Genomic DNA, 20,455 nt, shown 5'->3' with positions numbered 1-20,455 from the left:
TATATATATATCAAAATTTAAGTAATAAATGAAACAAAATTTCAAAATAGTAATAAAAAAAGTACAAATAAACTTACATATGTTTCTAAAAAATAAAAAAGAATATGATATAATCATAGTTTGATTTTTTATTAAAAATTTAAAAAGAAAATAAATATCATTATATAAAACAATATATATTATAAAAGTATTAAAGTGGGTTCAATTGAAGTTCAAGATTTTTAAACCTTAGTATAAGTTCAAACTAAATTTAGTTCAAGTAAAAAAAACTTAAGTTCAACTTGAGTATTAAAAACGATTATTCAAACTCGTTTAACATTAAATTGAGTTCAGGTCATTCCAATCAAGTTGCACCTACTTTAATTGAACATTTTGTAGAAAAGTAGTTCATTTCTTTGAACATTTTATCGTTTGAGTAGGTGAAAGTTTGATTAGCTCTAGTAAGTTTATTTTATTGAAACATTTTTATTTTTATTTTGGAGGGTAGAGATAATAAATGAAGAGTGAGTTTTATTAAGTTGGGAAGTTTTAGGGCAAAAGAAAATTGAGAGCCAGGAAAAATGCCAACTAATCATTAGAGTTTTGACATTGGAAGTTCAGCTAAATGAAAGTTTCTTGAGGATATAGAAGTTCAGTTATGATCAAAAGATTGAATTAATATTGAAGCTCCTACCATGTTCCACTCACCAACAAAGAGAAATGATTTAGGCTCATGACTAAATACGATCTAAGCAAATCGACACAAACAATAACAAAGGTAATTAACCAGTGGCACCAAATTCGTTTGTATATATCAAGCTCGAGAAAAAATTTAGTACTTCAATCCTCAGCTAAATCGCTAAAAAAATTATTCATTAAAACTCATCCAAAAAGTCATTTTAAGTCATGGATGTTCGGTATTAATCTTTTTAATTTTACATATATCTATTCATAATTTTCATGTTAAACAAGATTGATTTCTTTCATATGCATGCATTTGAATTAGCTAATCGATAATTCATGTGATACATTGAAATATTTGATCCTTAAAACTATATTTGATTTTTTAAAATAAAAAAATACACAAGAAAAAGAAAATAGAAAAAAAAAATAATGGAAAAGAAAAATAAAAAATATACATACAAATTTTTTTTACCTTTTTATTTTTCCTACCTCACTTGGTTAATTTGTATCACATTAATACGATAATATGGTGTGAAACACTGTTGGGATTATGACTCTACGAAGCCAATGATAATATGATGGCATTTGTAGAAAAGAAGCAGCCACGACCAAGGCACCAACAAGACTAGAAATCTCTCGAATGTTCATCCTTGTCGTCACATCATTACACGTAATTTTCTTCATCACAATCACCATCAAACGTCATGACCAGAACCTTTGCTTACCATCGAACAAGTGTCCCACCCATCATCATACTTCTCACCGTACAATTTTATGATGCAAGATTGACAACCCTGATATCTACCACACTGGAAAAACCAACCAATCACCAACGCTTGCACCTTTCCACCATTTCTTCCGTGACAAGAGGGGGAATTTTATTATGGTAATTTCTGAGCCTTTTCCTCCCCGTCCATCTACTCAATCTGAACAGCCCTTCTCTGTGTACATAAAAGTCTCACCAAAACTACCATTCAGAAGAGACTGCCAGTTCTCGCGGCTTGGAGGCACACATGGGATCATCGAGAAGGAGATTCCACCCACTCTAATTAATTTGAATACATTATAAATTCATTTTGGGAGTATTTTTTAAATATTTTATGATTTAAACTTTTTTTATTAAAAGAATTGTTTTTAATTATGAAAATAGTAGAAATATTTTCTAAAATCATTATAAAACAAATTTTAAGAATATTTTTATTCTAAGAAAATCTAAGATAAAATATAAGGAAAATAAATTTAAAATTAATAAATTATTTACATATATTACTTAAAACTAATTATACATATTTTAACCAAGAAGGACAATGAGATAGGTTGGGACAGGACACCTATCCCAACATTGTCTTGTTTATTCAAAATTATTTTCATCCTCACCTTATTAAAAAAATTAAACGACACGGGTTGTATACATACTTGATGTGTACATAACTTATTTTTTAAAGTTTTTGAATTTTTTAAAAAAAGAAATTATTTTAATTATATTAAAATATAAATATTTTATAAATAATTAAAATATTATAATTTTGTACAACTTATTTTATGATAAGTATTTATATTATTATTATTATTATAAAATAAGAAAATAAAAATTAAATTAAATTAATTTTATATATTATCAAGGTAGGGTGTGGCAAAACAAGACAAGTTTAAAAAAATTTCTCAAACTCATCCCTTTAGGTTGGCCTAGATAGGTATCTGACAAAGTCTATCCTATTACCTTTCCTACTTTTACTTCTTGAATATAAAAATTAATTAATTTAAAAATATATAAAATTTTAATTATATTTTATTTTCTTTAACATTTTTTTATAGTGCAATTAAATACTGAAAAGAAAAATCATTTAAAAAAAAATATTATTTCTTCCCAAAGATAAGGTAAGCATAGCAATACTGCACTGATTGACAATCAATGGATGAAAGGAAGCAGCTACGAACCATAATGATATGTTTAATATTATACTAATTTATCGAGTGGATTTAGTTTTGTGGAGAGTGCCACCTGTCTGGCCCTCAGTTTGTTTTCTTTGAAATCTTCTGCTTTTTGACCTTCTTTTTCTTTCCCTGTGGCTTTCTTTTGTCATACAGAGAAATTTTATCACTTCATAAGCATGTGATGATAGGTAGGAGCCATGAATTGGAAAAGTATACTTGTGCCACGCAAGCAAATTTCAGAATCTCTGCAAAAGTATTAGATTTTTCCCTTTTATTTTTTAGGTGGAAAGTGTCTTCTCTCCTATTCATTTTTCTTGCTTTGCACTTAGACCCACCCTAAAAAAAAGCCATGATCCCTCTTAATGGGATATCCTGAAGAAAAAATATTGGGTTATTTTTCATACCATTTCTGAGCAGACAATAGTTTTCCTGTACACATACTGGCTAGAGAGAGATGGAGAGAGAGAGAGAATTAATTCAGAGAATTGGTTGGTAATATTATCACATCAAAGTATTCTCTAAAATGTTTGTCCATGAAGATCATTCTGAGTTTGGTCTCCAAAGCAGCATCCTTGTACTCTGTACTTACTATGTTTTGTTTGTTAGTTTTTATTTCTTTTGTTGTTCTTTTATGAAGTATTCATTTATTGCCCATCAATTATGCCTTTCGATCTTATATTAAACCTTCACTTACCCTTTTATGATGAACCTTGCAAAGAAATCATTAGAATTTTGGGGCATCGGATTCTAACCGATGTTTGCATTACTAAAGCTAATATTCTCGATTCTATTTAGTCCACATATTTACTCACATGGATACTTTTCTCCTAGTGGCCTAAAGAATATATATATATATATAATATATATATATATATATATATATATATATATATATATATAAATAATTAGATGATATTAAATATGTTGGTGTCACATGTTGTATAATTTTAGGATATCGTATTCGAATTTCATTACATTGTATCTTATATGTATTTTATTATTTATATTTTAAATTAATTTTTTTTATTTGTATTTTAATATTATCTATGTTAAGGATGAATAGATAGGGAGTGAGCACCATACATTTTTTTAGAAAATAAAATAATGTTAAAATGCAAATGGAATATTCCTCGTGTCAAGCCGCCCACCTGAGCTAGGCCACATTCCGTACAATCTGACGTGGGTATGTCACTTCTTTTATTAAGAGGCAAGGAAATTGTTTAATTCACATGGATGGAGACGAGGTGGGGCAAGGGCATTGACATAAAGAAATGACCCTTAGTGAGAGATTCTTAGTGCTAAAGTTTTTGCCTAAATAATTTATACCATAAATGATGTGTTTTAATTAGTTTTTTTTAATACACTTGCCCTGCTTATATGTGATGGGTGAATATTCTTTCTATTGTTTTCTTTTGTCCATTTGAAAGTGGCATACATTAAATAATTTGAAATGATTTTAGCGTGAGAAAGATAAATTATCTTTAAAAAATCATACGACACCTAAGCATTTAGGTAAAGGAGTTTGGCCTTGAAACTTTAATCATATACAGTATTTTAAGTCATATCGTAAATCTTTATCCTTATTTCTAAAAGCAAACTACAGATAATGCTTAAGAGAGATAAACTATTTAGATGATTGATTTTTAGGTTTAAAGGAAGTAAATTTGAGACGGTTTTTCTAAAGAAAAAAAAAACAATTCAAAACAAGAAAGTCAACTAGGCTATTAGAAATATTTAACCATAATCAAGTTTATAACATGGAATAAAGTTCCATCAAAACCCGAATATATGCCTACTTGAAAACCCTAATCACCACTATTTTTAAAGGATTTACTCTTGCCCATTATGGCCTTTATGCCCAAATCCCCTTTTGCAACAATTGTAGGTGCTCCAAGAGATCCTACATTCTAGTCAAATAACATGAAATGACATTAACTTAAAACCAATTTTAAAAAGTGTTCTTATTTCCGTTTAGACGTCTGAACTTATCTAATGATTTGTCTTACATGTGATCTGGATTATAATGGTTCCATCAATTTCGAATATCATAGTCATGGTGTAGAGTTATGTAATTTTTTTACTTTAATTTATCTAATCATGTGTCTTTACATGGCCATATGATCTCTATCTAAGAATAGCCGGCTCTATACTCTAATAGAGAACAAATATGAAGATCATATCAAGTAAAGGGGAATACCATCAAAACTCATTTCACATCGTGAGTGTTTAATAGAAAAAGTGACTTAAAGAGAATTGACAAGCATGGTAGATAAGCTAGAAATTAAACAATGTACATGAATGAGGCTCCAAGAGGAAGAAAAAATAATTGAATATGGTAGATGGGATAAGAGGATATGCCAAAATGAGGTGAATATAAAGCAAAAGAGCAAGTGCAAAAGTACTAAAAGCGAAGATGCATATATAGAAATATTTGATGGGCTATAGAATTAAAAATAGAAATAAGGAGGGTAAGGGGGTAATGGAGGACCACCTAAGGAGACAACTGCCTCCAAAATGAAGAACAAAATTTCTTTCGGCGGAGTGAATGCCCATGCACTATAGACATATAGTTAAGTAAATTAACAAAAAAGTTCGATTAGAGGAGAATCTAGCACTTCTACTTGCATCTTTAAACAATAATTAAGGTATGTTTGGCAGTTGGAATTTTGGAAGCTTTTGTTGGAGAATGGAAAAAGAGAAGATTCGAAGCGAAACCCCAAACAATCAATGCCATGCACTTGCGCTTCTCTTTTGCCATAAAATTTATTGCAATTGGATAGTGACTCCTCAGCCACATAAGGATCTTTTTATCTATATCTTTCATTTATTTCTTTATTTAATCCTTCCTCATCATACTCATTAGTCAAATGAGAAAAACGAAACAAAATGAGCTTGCATCTATGATTATCATCACGTTGATTTGTTCACTACTTCAAGAATCCAACCCCATGTATATATATATATATATGAATCTTGGGCTTTTAGTCCCTCTTATTTTGTCAAATTATTGCTCAAATCAATCTTTTTTTAAAATAATTAATTAAAATTTTGAAATTATAGTTTCAATATAAATTTTAAAACTATAGTTTCAACTTGTTATACAAATTTAGAAATCGAAACGGAATCTACAGTGAAACCTTATTTTAAAATTACGATTTATAAATTTATATGAGAACAGTATTTTGAAACTAAAGTACATAAGATATATACAATTCAAATTCAAAGTAGAAAATGACTAAATTAGCATCAAAGTAAACAAATAAATACTAAATATGCAGAAAGATCAGGACAAGACAATATACAGATATTTAAAAAATAAATCTAAATAAAATAGTTAAAAAGGATGATTATACTATAAGGGAAGATTTGTCTAACATGTATAAGATAGATACCGATAATACAAATCAAGAGTTGAATGATGTTAAAAGTATGCCAAAAAGAGTTGAATCAACAGGTTATTCAAATGATAAATAAGAATTTGTACTGCAACTGTATGTTAAAAATAACGGAAACATATTCTAGAATTGATTTAAACAAAAATTTGAAAACATGTCTAAATCATATATTTGATTTGCATTGATCCTAAACCCTCTAAAACATCCATCAAAGGATCAGCAATGGTACTTGGGTAGTTGCATGTATGATATCATGAACCCATATAAAGATTCCTTCACCAAGATATTAGACAGCAGTGAAGAAACACAATCCATCAATCTCGAAACATAGCAGTAAAATCAACTTTTCTTTTGTGTAACTTTATATTTTCTTGGGGTCCTCTATATCTGCATATATGATAAACTTTTTTGGTTTCATGCATTCACCTGAAAAGGTGAGAAGACCAGTGATGGAAACAAGATCTAAATGATCTAATGAGGAATGAGGTCTTCTGGATGCCATGATTTATACTATTCATGTTACTCAAAAGTGGCACAAGATTTGAGACAAAAATAAATAAATTTGCTTCCAATCAAAAGGTTTCCTTTTATGATCTGGGTTTCCATTATTTTTGACACTGGCTGGCCCTAGTGCCCTAGAGAAAGATTGCCATCCAGGTCATCATAGTACTTCTCCAGTAAAAAGGTGCCAGATGTTAAAAAGCCACGTGTACAAACTCAACACCAAGAGTAGGGTTGTAATGTCACATTGTGTTGAAGATTAAATTGGCATAATCAATCAATCTGGTATGGCCGGTATCTTTAGCTTTAAATAATGGGGGTTGAGACTTGAGAGGGGGGCTACGTGCCCTACTCATGGCAACAACCTAGTACCACTTTGGATTTCCCTGCCATCACCTCCATAATAAATCCATCTTTTCCAAAGATTTTTTGATGCTATTTTTTTTTAATTTTTTTTTTCATCTTTTGGTCATGGGTTTTGTTGCCCTAATGGACAGATCAAACATGTAAGTTTGTAACTAAGTTTACAATTAGCATAAGTTCTATATAATTAATGAAGTACCATAAATTCTAAATTTACTATATTATAATGAAAATTTGATATTAATTAAGCACTCTGGTTTTGTGAAATACATGTGTACAACTAAGGTAAATTATATAGAAATTTCTGTGTTTTAAATTGAGGTCCATATTTTTTTTATTATTTTTCTTTTTAATTTACTTCTTTTATTTTTTAGCAGAATAAGCATTGAGTTCAATCATCACTAATTCACATGACCTATTTGTACGGCTATGATTAATTTACATGAACTCTGATTCTCTTGTCGAATGTAATCTGGATCAATGACTTTGTCGGCCATGACCCGAATAATGATCATGGTTGGACTTGATGGTAATTGATAAATTGCCGAGATGTGAGCTAATTAACTATCATGACTTAACCTTGGGGGAATTGATTAAGGAATCTTAATTTTGAAATAATCACTTAGGTTTAAGTGCTTCTTTTACTTAATTAAGCTTAAATTTTTTTTGAAATTGAAGACTAATTCCAAATCCCATACACCTTGTCTCTCCTAGTGTTGCTTTGTTTAGTACCATGTGCATACTTAACACTTACTCTTGCCCATTCTCACAGGCAGCTCATCGGAAAATACACATGAATAAGGGAAAGAGAGAGAGGGAAATCATATAGGTTTAGTAAATTGGTTGGAAGTTACCATGAATACAAAAGGCGTGGCTATTGTTTTCCTATAAAATTAGTTTGACCATAAATCATAGTGGGACTGAAGATGGGCCAAAGTCATGCCACAGCCCATTGGATCCCACCTTAGGCCCAATAGGCCCATTGGTTTTTTTTTTTTTTTTTTTTTGTTCCCTTGAAAACTCAAACCTTCAATCCTTACCAATCAATCCATACTAAATGACAAGCTTAAGAATAAGCCAAATATGATAAATTTCACATGATGGTAGATTGCTAATAGACAATTAATCCAACAACAATAACGTCAAAGCCGTTGATGATGACGGTTGTTGTAATTGAATTATATGTCAGACATGACCCAACTATATGCGAATCTAAATTAAATCTAAAGAGCTTGATTAGAGGATGTTCATTATTACAACTTATTTAAGTACTTGTTTTGATTAATTACATTATAGGACTTAAACCTTTTTGGAACAAGACAAGTTAATATTCCCTCCTATGTGAGAAATGTTTGTTTTGTTAAGGTTGTCTCCTTTAAAACCATGGGCTGTTTAAAGCTTTACAATACCACTTGATCTATGCTTAGGTGACAAGAGCTTAATAAATAAATAATTGCCAAGAGAGCATCCAAATACAACATTTGGAATTTGTTCTTTTTTTTTTCTTAGTACATTTTTCAAGTTCCAATACTATAGACCAATGCTACGATTTATACATAGACCATCTTCTGAAACTAATGAACGTATTAAGTTTATGTAAATTTATCTCTTTTTTATTAAAAAAAAGAAAAAGAAATTAACCAATGTAATTCTAAGCATCAAATTTTTGGCATGCTGGACCTTGTAAGAGGGCTTGGTGACTTTTGGCCTTTGCTAACTAAACTTCATTTTTGGCATTATGGCCTGGCTGATTCATGATGGGCTTGGGCACTTCGTATAGATTGTTGTTGGGAGTCCAGAACTAATGTCTTTTGGGTGGGCTGAACAGTGCTTTTTAGGCCAAGGCAACAGCCGGCCCATGCCACTTACGGAATGTATAACTTCTAGAATACAAAGATTATGGGCCTCATGATAATTTTAGGCTTAATCTTATTCTATGGATGCAACCTAGTGTGCAAAATTAGCCCCAAAGCTTGGATTTCGGCCCAAATTGGAACTAACACAAAAGTGACAAAACCATCGTTATTTTTGTTTTATTTAGAGTGTGTTTTATCATGTTTAATACTTAAAATTTTTTATTTTTTAAATATTAAAAATATTAGAAACACTTTTAAAATTATTGTCAAACACATTCTTAAAACTTTATTTTTTATTTATTTATTTATTTATTTGTGTTTGATGGGGGTTGATGGCTATTGAATTGTTTTTAATTTTTTTTAAAAAATATAAAATAAATAATAATTTAATTTTGTTTGTCTTAGAAGTTTGTCATCGAATACGTGGAAAAAGTCATACAAGGAGGAAAATCTTGCTTTCAATCTCAAATTGTTGAAATAATTAGTTAAGGAAGATGGACACGTGGCAAGTAGGGGAAGCTTCTATCAGAGATTTATGAGTAGTTGTTGAGATCCTCTAGCACTGGAAAGTTGAATGATTAATGGTAGCACATGGCATGAAATGAAATGAAGTTACACAGCTTATGATGACGTGTAAAGGCCTATGAGTCCTCCTAGGTTGGCCATACTGGTGGCCTACTACTCCCACGTGGCCCAATCATATCCTTCCAGGGACTATCTTGGGTGTGATTTCCAGGGTTGACTTTTCACAGTTGACTTTCCCCCCATCACTTTCCATGCTTCTCCCCAAATGTTTTTCCTCCAAATTTTGGCAACATTTTGATTATTTTATGGACTCATTACATAATAATTTAAACTGATTCATGCATATAGTTATAACCTTTTAAGTATATCTTTATTTAAAAAAAAAAATTATTTCTTAAAAAGGGTCTATGTGAGAAATGACCAAACAAAAATTTAGGAAATAAATATAATTAAAAATATTAATTTAACGTAAAGGATGCAAATCATCCTTCACATAAAATACCAAGTTAAAAGGATATTAGAATATGAGGTTTTATAATAAGAGTTTGTTTAATAGTATTTTTTTTAAGAAATATTTTCTTAAAAGATATGAGATAATTCTCAAATTGTGAATGTAATATTTCTCATATTTTTACTTAAAAATAACTCATTTTGAAGTAAATGTCATTTATAATTTCAAACATTTATATTTAGTTTTTTTTTTTTTTAAATTATTTTTACAAGAAAATAATAAATGTATTTTTGTCCAAATGAGATAAAAAAAAATAAATAAATATTAAATTTCAAAAATTAGGTTTTCATGGACCTTTTAATCATTTGACCCTTTTTAAAATACTTTTAGTCTTAAAAAGGTGTTTTTGAATATAAAAAAAAATCATTTGTAGAATTTTTTTGAAAAACACTTAAAGTACATTTGATAATAATTTTGAAAATATTTCTAACGTTTCTAATACTTAAAAAATAAAAAATTTTAAATATTAAAAATATTAAAAACACTTCACAAAATCACTGTTAAATTAGTTTGACCATAAATCATAATGGGGCCTGAAGATGGGCCCAAAGTCATGCCACAGCCCATTGGATCCCACTTTAGGGCCCAATAGGCCCATTGGTTTTTTTTTTTGTTCACTTAAAAACCTCAAACCTTCAATCCTTACCAATCAATCCATACTAAATGACAAGCTTAAGAATAAGCCAAATGTGATAAATTTCACATAATGGTAGATCACTAATAGACAGTTAATCCAATAACAATAACGTCAAAGCCGTTGGTGATGATGATTGTTGCAATTGAATTATATTTCAGACATGACCCAACTATATGTGAATCTAAGTTAAATCTAAAGATCTTGATTAGAGGAAGTTCATTATTACAACTTATTTAAGTACTTGTTTTGATTAATTACATTATAGGACTTAAACCTTTTTGGAACAAGACAAGCTAATATTCCCTCCTAGGTGAGAAATGTTTATCTTTGTTAAGGTTGTCTCCTTTAAAACCATGGGCTGTTTAAAGCTCAACAATACCACTTGATCTAGTGCTTAGGTGACGAGCTTTATAAATTAATAGTTGCCTAGAGAGCATCCGAGTACAACATTTGGAATTATTATTATTTTTTTTCTTAGTACATTTTCAAGTTCCAATACTATAGACCAATGCTACGATTTATACTTAAGACCATCTTCTGAAACTAATGAACATATTAAGTTTATGTAAATTTATCTCTTTTTTATTAAAAAAAAAATTGAAATTAACCAATGTAATTCTAAAGCATCAAATTTTTGGCATGCTGGACCTTGTAAGAGGGCTTGGTGACTTTGGGCCTTTGCTAACTAAACTTCATTTTTGGCATTATGGGCCTGGGCTGATTCATGATGGGCTTTGGGCACTTCGTATAGATTGTTGTTGGGAGTCCAGAACTAATGTCTTTTGGGTGGGCTGAACAGTGCTTTTTAGGCCAAGGCAACAGCCGGCCCATGCCACTTACGGAATGTATAACTTCTAGAATACAAAGATTATGCGCCTCATGATAATTTTAGGCTTAATCTTATTCGATGGATGCAACCTAGTGTGCAAACTTAGGCCCCGAAGCTTGGATCTCGGCCCAAATTGGGACGGACACAAAAGTGACAAAACCACCATAATTTTTGTTTTATTTAGAATGTATTTGATAATAATTTTAGAAAGTGTTTTTATTATATTTAATACTTGAATTTTTTTTTTTAAGTATTAGAAAAATTAGAAATACTTCATAAAATTATTATCAAACACCTTTTAATACTTTAGTCTTTTTTTGTTTCGTTAATTTTTTTTTAATATAAAATAAATAATAATTTAATTTTGTTTGTCTTAGAAGTTTGTCATCGAATACGTGGAAAGAGCCACACAAGGAGGGAAATCTTGCTTTCAATCTCAAATTTGTTGACCTAATTAGTTAAGGAAGATGGACACGTGGCAAGTAGGGGAAGCTTCTATCAGAGATTTGTGAGTAGTTGTTGAGATCCTCTAGCACTGGAAAGTTGAATGATTAATGGTAGCACATGGCATGAAATGAAATGAAGTTACACAGCTTACGATGACGTGTAAAGGCCTATGAGTCCTCCTAGGTTGGCCATACTGGTGGCCTACTACTCCCACGTGGCCCAATCACATCCTTCCAGGGACTATCTTGGGTGTGATTTCCGGGGTTGACTTTACAAAGTTGACTCTCTGCCCCATCACTTTCGATGCTTCTCCCAAAATGTTTTTCCTCCAAATTTTTGGCAACATTTTGATTATTTTATGGACTCATTACAAAATAATTTAAACTGATTCATGCATATAGTTATAAGTTATAACCTTTTAAGTATATCTTTATTTTTTTTTTAAATTATTTCTTAAAAGGGGTCTATGTGAGAAATGACCAAACAAAAAAATTTAGGAAATAAATATAATAAAAAAAAAATCAATTTAACGTAAAAGGATGCAAATCATCCTTCACATAAAATACCAAGTTAAAAGGATCCTAGAGTTAAAAGGATATTAGAATATGAGGTTTTATAATAAGACTATTTAATAATATTAATTTAAGAAATATTTTCTTAAAAGAGATGATATAATTCCTAAATTGTGAATGTAATATTTCCCATATTTTACTTAAAAATAGCTTCTTTTTTTTTATCGTAAATGTCATTTATAATTTTAAACATTTATATTTAGGTTTTTAAAGAAAAAAAATTATTTTTACAAGAAAATAATAAAGATATTTTTGTCCCAATGAAATAAAAAAATATTAAAATGTTAAATTTCAAAAATTAGATTTTCATCGACCCTTTTAAAAAATACTTTTAGTCTTAAAAAGGTGTTTTTGAATTAAAAAAAAATAGATGTTTGATATAATTTAGAAAAAACTTTTAATAAGTTAAAAAAAAAAATCATTTGTAGAATTTTTTTGAAAAACACTTAGAGTATATTTTGTAATAATTTTCAAAAGTATTTTTACAATTTTTAATACTTAAAAAATAAAAAAAATTTAAATGTTAGAAAGGTTAAAAATACTTTTCAAAATCACTATCAAACGTATTCATAGAGTACATTTAGTAATGATTGTAGAAAATGTTTTTAACTTTCTAAGTCTTGAAAAATAATTATTTAATGTATTAAAATGTTAGAAACACTTCTTAAAATTACTATTAAATATGCACTTATGATTCTCCTAAAAACATTTTTAAAGTAAACACTTATACTAAAAACGCTTAAAAAAAGACATTACCAAAAACACTCTAAAACTCCTTACTTATCAAATTTTCATGTTAAAAAAAAAATATAAAAGTACATTTGACAATCAAGTGTTAGTATTTGTAATATTTAAAAATTAAAAAAATATTAAAAACACTTTTCAAAATTACAATCTAAATATAGTAATTATGAAATTAAATAGTACCATCTCACACTTGTGTTTAATGAGCATGGATTTGAGTGATTAATTTAGTAGCTAGGAAAACCAATGACTTAAGATTGTCATACACGGATGGCATCAAAGATACCTAAAAATAGAGTAATTGACTTTGACAAAGGAAACTTAGGAAGAATAATAATGGAATGCACGAGCATCCTCCCCTTGCATCATCAAAAGCTAAATCCAACTCACCCCACAACTATCTACTTGTACTACTTCTTGGCTACCTCTTAGCTGGCTCTATCCTCATCTCCTCTTTCTCATGACCCTATTTAAAGCCTTTTTTCTCCCCTCTCCGATCTCCCATACAACAAAAAAAAATATCGAAGTTCCACACTATCTTCAAAATGTCCAACACTCTCCTTTTCATGCCTTTTCTCTGTCTCCTCCTCCTTCTATCTCCTCATGTCTTCGCAATTCGAACACTTCCTATTTTCAAAGTTGCAGTCGCAACAAGACCCTTGGGCTCGAAGGCTCAAGAGTACGTGACTTTAAAGCCGAAATTCTTGAGTCCTGGACAACATGGCCCTCAAAATGGAAATGTTGAGGGCTGCTTGCCCAAAGGGTTTCGAAGATCGTCTGCTCCAAGCCGATACGTGAATTATCATGTACTTGGCTCCACGGTGTGTTCCACAGGCAAACACATGAATCAACCATGAACAACACGCTTGCGCCACTATTGGGATATGAATGAATGAATTAAAAGCTCTGTGTTATCTATATATAAGTTCAAATATTGAAGGGTTGATCTGTGGGATTGTGGGTTGCAGTGAATGGTGAATGGAGATGTAAGCCTTCAATCACGTAGACAAGAAATCCAGGTTACCTCAATTGTAATAGGACAGTGTGTGTTTCTTTCTTTTTACTTCTTGTATTTGTGACTTAATGATATTCAATTATAGTAAGACTTGTGCTTATTGATTTGTAAGATTTAGTTTCTTCTTTCTTATTCTTCTGTTGTTTCAGCTTCCTATCATGGTACGTTTGAGGAAATTAAGACTATGGGTCATGGCAAGTCAGAGTCTGCAAGCCTCATGGGCCTGCAGTCCATTTTGTAAAAGCCTAATTAAAACAACTTTGGAATATATACTAAAATATGAGCTTAATCAAATTGTGATAAAGTAAAATATACAAGACCACCTATGAACCCTATTTGGGCCCATGTTTTTGATTGGTTTCTTAAAGTCAAAAGTCAAAAGCTCTCTTCTTTTTTTTTTAATTAAAACAACTTAATAAGAAAGCAAAGATAATGTTAAGTACATAAATTATTTCTTCAAAACTATGACTTTAGTTTTGAGGGCACTTTCTAAAAAAACATAGCCAAAACAAGAAGTCATCATATACAAGACCTAAGACATGGCATAATTCTAGTAATTTGTTTTGTTTGGCCTAGTCCAAATTTAAGAAGCTTACCAAACTCATGAAGAATATCAGTGACTAATTCTACCATCTTCTTCAAGATACTCTTTTTTTTAATTAGTATTACTCACTAATAATATTGATCCACAAGGGTTTTTAATCTTTTATTTGAAAACAAATTTTACAATATCGATTCAGAACTTATAAATCTTGCAATTTTGATCATTAAAAGTGCATAATAAAATCTAAATTGTTGGATAAAAATACAAATATACGAGATTATGATATATGCTACATTGTGATTAGTGGTTGAATCAATTTGGCACTGCAGTGAGGCCGTTTTGTTTATTTTATATATGTGTTCAAACATTATCCAACTAACTTGGAATTGACCTTGAAATTTAGCTTTTTCCATTAAAGATTGATTAATTAATGAGTAGTAGGTACCACATGGGTAGTTAGATCTGGAGTGTGGTTTGTATTGTTTTTGCTCAAATTGTTTTTAGAGAAAGTGTGTTTAGGAAAATAGTCAATTAAGAGTATGTTTTGCAGTGATTTTAGGAAATGTTTATAATATTTTTAATATTTAAAATTTTTTATCATTCAAGTGTTAAAAATGTTATAAACGTTTTCTAAAATTACCACCAAACGCATTGTAAGTGTTTCTTCATGTAAAACTATAAGTGATTTTTTAATATTATAAATGATTTTTCAGATTTTTATGTGTATTTTTAAAATTTTGTAAGATATTTAGGGGATATTTGGTAAAATTTAATACTTATTACTTAATGATTTAAGTTGATTTTAAATTAAATTATACTTAAGTTATTGATTTAAATCTCATTACTTAATTATTACTTATAAGTACTAAGATTTTTTTTATATATAAAATTAACTTAAAATTTATTCTAAATTATCAAATTGACATATTTATCCTCATAAATTATAATTAGGACAAAAAATGTTGAGTAATAATAGAAATTATAGAGTAACAAAAGAGATCATGGAGATAATTATGACAAATGATGATAAAAAAATAAAATAAAAATATAAACTTAAAAATAAGTTAATTATTTTTACTTATTATTTTAAGTCATACCATTAAATTATTTTACCAAACATATTTAATTTATAAAATGACGTAAATTAAGTTATTAAGTCGCTTTAAGTTATTAAGTTGATTTGTCAAACATCCACTTACCTATTTTCAAAAGCATTTTTCTAAATTAAAAACACTTTTTAGAATTACTACTAAAACGAAACATGTGCTTGAGCTAGTTTAGCAATCCATCTCAATTCACTGAATGATAGAGGCCCTCTGCTTTAATAACTTTCTGCCCTACCGTAAGGATTATGGATCAGTGGACCATATTTGTAAAAAAAGGGTGCAACTTTTGAAACCCTTTTGGGCCTTTCCTAAAGTTTAAATTCAGATTCCTTGAATTTTATTTGGCTCATCTTCTGGTTTGATTGATTTGGACATACCAGCAGTTCAAATATTGGCCTACTTAGCCCATAATTCACCGAACCACTCTTACCATTAAAGCCCATGGTTTTGGGAGAAAGCAGGGCCTCTGTGTTGATCTCCACGGCTACCTAATCGACCATCCAAGTCTTCTTCATCGAATCTAGACACCACTCAAAACCATCACCATGGCAGCCAGTATCAAGCTCTCTTGCAAGTCACTCTCTCAAATGATCCTCATGTTTCTCACAAACCCCCACCGTTTGGAAAGCTAAAAGCTTGTGAATTAAAACGACTTCTCCACATCATGCACCCAACAACACGTTTTCATATGGTAGCATTGGGTACAACTCAAATTAAGAGTACTTTTATTAATGATTTTTTAAAAATGTTTTTAGTTTTTCTATTACTTAAAAAATTTTATTAGTAAAAATTAAAGGAAAGAAAAAACAAAAATAGATTTAGAGTCAATAATTTAACTTATTTTTCTTTATGATATAAATATTAAATCATTTTAAAATATATCAAATTTAAAATATTTTTAAATTATATTTTATTTTATTATTTATTTTTCATAATAAAATCAAATATGAAAAAAATCATTTTCTTTAATTTTTTTTTACTTCTTTAATACTTTCCTAAACATAACCTCAAAAACATGTTTTCAACTCCACAACACCCAAATTAAGTTACCAATTAAAGCACAATAGGTCATGATCATATAATATTTTGACTATGTTTTTTAATGACTTTACATCTATTTTTTTATTTTTTATTTTATATTTTCTCTAATTTTTTAACAACCAAACATCGTGGTCAAGTCGTCCGGTGAAACCAGCTTTAAGTCATTATAAATAAAAAAAAAATAAAAACCTCACCACAAGGAGCTAACATTAGCAAAGCCACAACGGTTGAAACCGTGTGGAAGTTTCCGGTGGGTATTGTACCATGTATCCGACAGGTTTCCTGCATTCAAGAAGTTTTCCCTTTTCAAAAAAAAAAGTAAAAACAGAGAGAATAAATTTACTAATTAACTGGGGGGCGTGATGTAATTTACGTGAACTATACATAACGGGTTCAGACTTCTGATCAGTCAATCTTCCCAGGTGATTCAACATTTGACCAGATCCATGCAGCTGCCCTCAAATCTATTTTATTTTATTTTTTAAATGGTAATTTCAATTTCCGATGCTTGGTCGGCGGTCCTAATCATCTTCCCCATCTCTCCCACATCGATAAACCCATATTCTATTCCCTTTCTTTATACTCCCCCTTTTATTCATCCTTACCCTAAAGTTTTGTAAATAAGAAATTTAATTAATTTTTAATAAGCTTTTTCTTTTAGTTATATAATTAAATAATATTTGCTACACCAAAACATGCAAGAGGAGGGGTGGACCCAATTGCTTACTCACCAGAGCACAAGATTCCTGGGGGCAAACCCCTAAAGTTGAGCTACACCTATCACTCAATGCTCTCTTCACTTAGACATGATATCTAACCAATACCACCGTCATCTGTATATACATTTCAACTTTTCTTTTAAAGTCCATAGGGAATTTTGTTTCCCCATTTTTCCTTTTTGGGCCAAACCCTTTTGTTTTATTTACTTGCATTTGGTTTGCAAAAACTATTAGGGCATCTTTGGTTTCCAACAACCACTTAGAAAAGAAAACAAAATGTTAAATATTTAATATTATTAAGGAAAATATGGAAAAAAAAAAGAGTCAAATATAATTAAAATTAATGAGTGTTGGAAAAAATCACAATACTTAAACACAAAACAATAGAAAAAGTAAAATAAAATTATTTATATGGTTTGAGTCATTCTAGATCGTCTTTAAGCAAATTTACCATTGATGAACCTTTTAGTCCTTATTTTTTTCATTATTCAAATAGTCCAGGACTTGCTCTTGTTTCGCAACCTCTCATTAGAGATAACCATGCCTCCTGGAGTAGAGCGATGTCGACTGCTTCGTCTATGAATAACAAACTAGGATTCATTGATGGATTGATTGTCAAACCTAAAGGTATTGATCTAGATCTTCTTCATTCTTGGATTAGGAATAACAATATTGTTATTTGGTGGATCTTGAACTCCGTTTCTAAGGATATTTTTGCTAGTGTGATATTTGCTTATTCGATGAGAGAGATTTGGCTCGATCTTAAAGATTGCTTTCAACAGAGGAATGGACTTAAAATCTTTCAATTAAGACGTGAACTAATGAATTTGGTTCAAGATCAAAACTCTGTTAGTGTATATTTTACTAAAGTGAAGACTATATGGGAGTTGAGCAATTATAGACCACTTTGTACTTGTGGTAAATGTACTTATGGTGGTGTGAAGAATCTCAATTCTCACTATCAAATGAAATATAACATGAATTTTTTATGGGATTAAATAACTTATTTATTCAAGTAAGAAGATAATTGCTTCTTATGGATCCTTTACTCTCCATAAATAAATAAAAAATTTCAATGAGAAAGTGTATCAAATTTATTAACCCTTTAAGACTACACACTTCAAAGTATCTGAACCTTTCTCCACCTAAAACCCATCTCCACCTAAAACCCAATACACCATTTACCTATCTCTCATCACACTTTTCCTATTATCTTTTTCTTTCATTTTTTTTTTTGTTTTTTTTTCTCTCTCTATCAATATAATATAAAACTACATATTTATAAAGCCCCTAAAACAATAGTTTTCTAATCCTAGTAAAACTTAAAAAGGTAATTTACCATAACACAAACTCTATAAATATTGACTTTCCTAAAGATAAAAAATTAATAATTTAAATCAAATCCCAAAAAACTTCACACTGACTCAATTCTCTTAATCTTGCATAATTAGTGAAACTAAATGTGTCAAGTTTAAACTCTCATTAAACTTGACTCAAGAAATCATCTTTGTCTTCCTTATAACTTCCTTCTTTTTGCAACATTCACTGAAACCGGAGTTTTGATAATCTTATTGTGTTTTTATACTTGACAACTTTTTTAACACTCGCAAAAGATTCCTAATGGCTTGGTTTCGCCTTTATAGCTCCACCTAAAATTGTCTTCTCAATCAAAGTGGATAAGTTTTTCACTTTTTTCTCTTTCATAGCTATCAAAGCACCTTTATTGATCTTAAGAAAAATCATAACCCAAATTGTCCAAAGCCCCCAAAGAAATTAAACTTTTCCACAACTTAAGAACATGCTTAACATTACTCAATGTCCTCACAACACCATTAAATATCCTCATCTTAATAGAATCAATTCCAACTACTTTAAAGCTTGAATCATTGCCTATTCAAATAGTACTAGCAACAAATTCCTTATAGGTATCAAACACTTCTTATATGGGCACATGTGAAAGGAATATATAGAATCCAAAATCCAAGGGTCATTGCCTATTCAAATAGTACTAGCAACAAATTCCTTATAGGTATCAAACATTTCTTATATGGGCACATGTGAAAGGAATATGTAGAATCCAAAATCCAAGAGTCGGCAAAATTTTCATCAACTATAACTAAAAAAACATCACTTTCCTTAGCAAACTTGTCATCAACAATATCAGTGGAGTATTTTGGGATTCAAGATTTTTCCTTGCTTCTAAATACTTTATCAATTCTTCACAGTACTGACATGTCCATATTTGTGGAGTATGAGGCAAACTACTTGATTGCTTAATATTTTTAATTTGTAAAAGAGCACTTGACACCTCATCTACTATCAACTTTATCTTTCCAACTAAAAGCTTAGTCACCACTATCTCATTAGAGATGTCAATAAAATAATGTCTTGATCCTCCTTATTAATCTTAACCTATATTTTTAATAATTGAGTTACACAATTATTAAATTTATTTATATGATCCCTAGCATTCATTATTTCACAATCTTCAACTCAAATAGTTGTTTATTCAAATATAGTCTATTTATAAGAGATTTTGACATATAAATTTTTTCTAACTTCTCTCATAAATTAAAAGGAGATTTCTCATTCAAAATATTATACATTATTTCAGGAGTTAGACTTAAATGAATAGTACTTACTACTCTTGCTTCTAATTCTTCTCATTCTTCATATGTCACCCTCTTTGGTTTCCTACTTTGTAATGTTTTAAGAAGTATTTGTTGCACTAAAACATCTTTAACAGTAATTTGCTAAATGTTAAAATTGTTCTTCCCATCAAAAGTCTCAATATTATATTTTATCTCTGACATTATCTTCAAAGTAATATTCCTATGATTTTCACAACGTAGTTTTGATACCACTTGTTAAGAAAAATCATAACACCTAAATGCAATACGAAAAATAAAATAAAATAGAGAACGTAAACTATTTATGTGGTTCAGTGTAAACACTTACATCCATGTGAAATAGAGATCAAATTTATTATAACTTTTAAGATTATACACTTCAAACTCTTTCAACACATTCTTTACCTATCTTTCTTCACACT

Source organism: Vitis riparia, chromosome 13, assembly GCF_004353265.1.
Source record: "Vitis riparia cultivar Riparia Gloire de Montpellier isolate 1030 chromosome 13, EGFV_Vit.rip_1.0, whole genome shotgun sequence".
NCBI classification, from domain to species: Eukaryota; Viridiplantae; Streptophyta; class Magnoliopsida; order Vitales; family Vitaceae; genus Vitis; species Vitis riparia.
Note: the sequence above shows the minus strand (reverse complement) of the source record.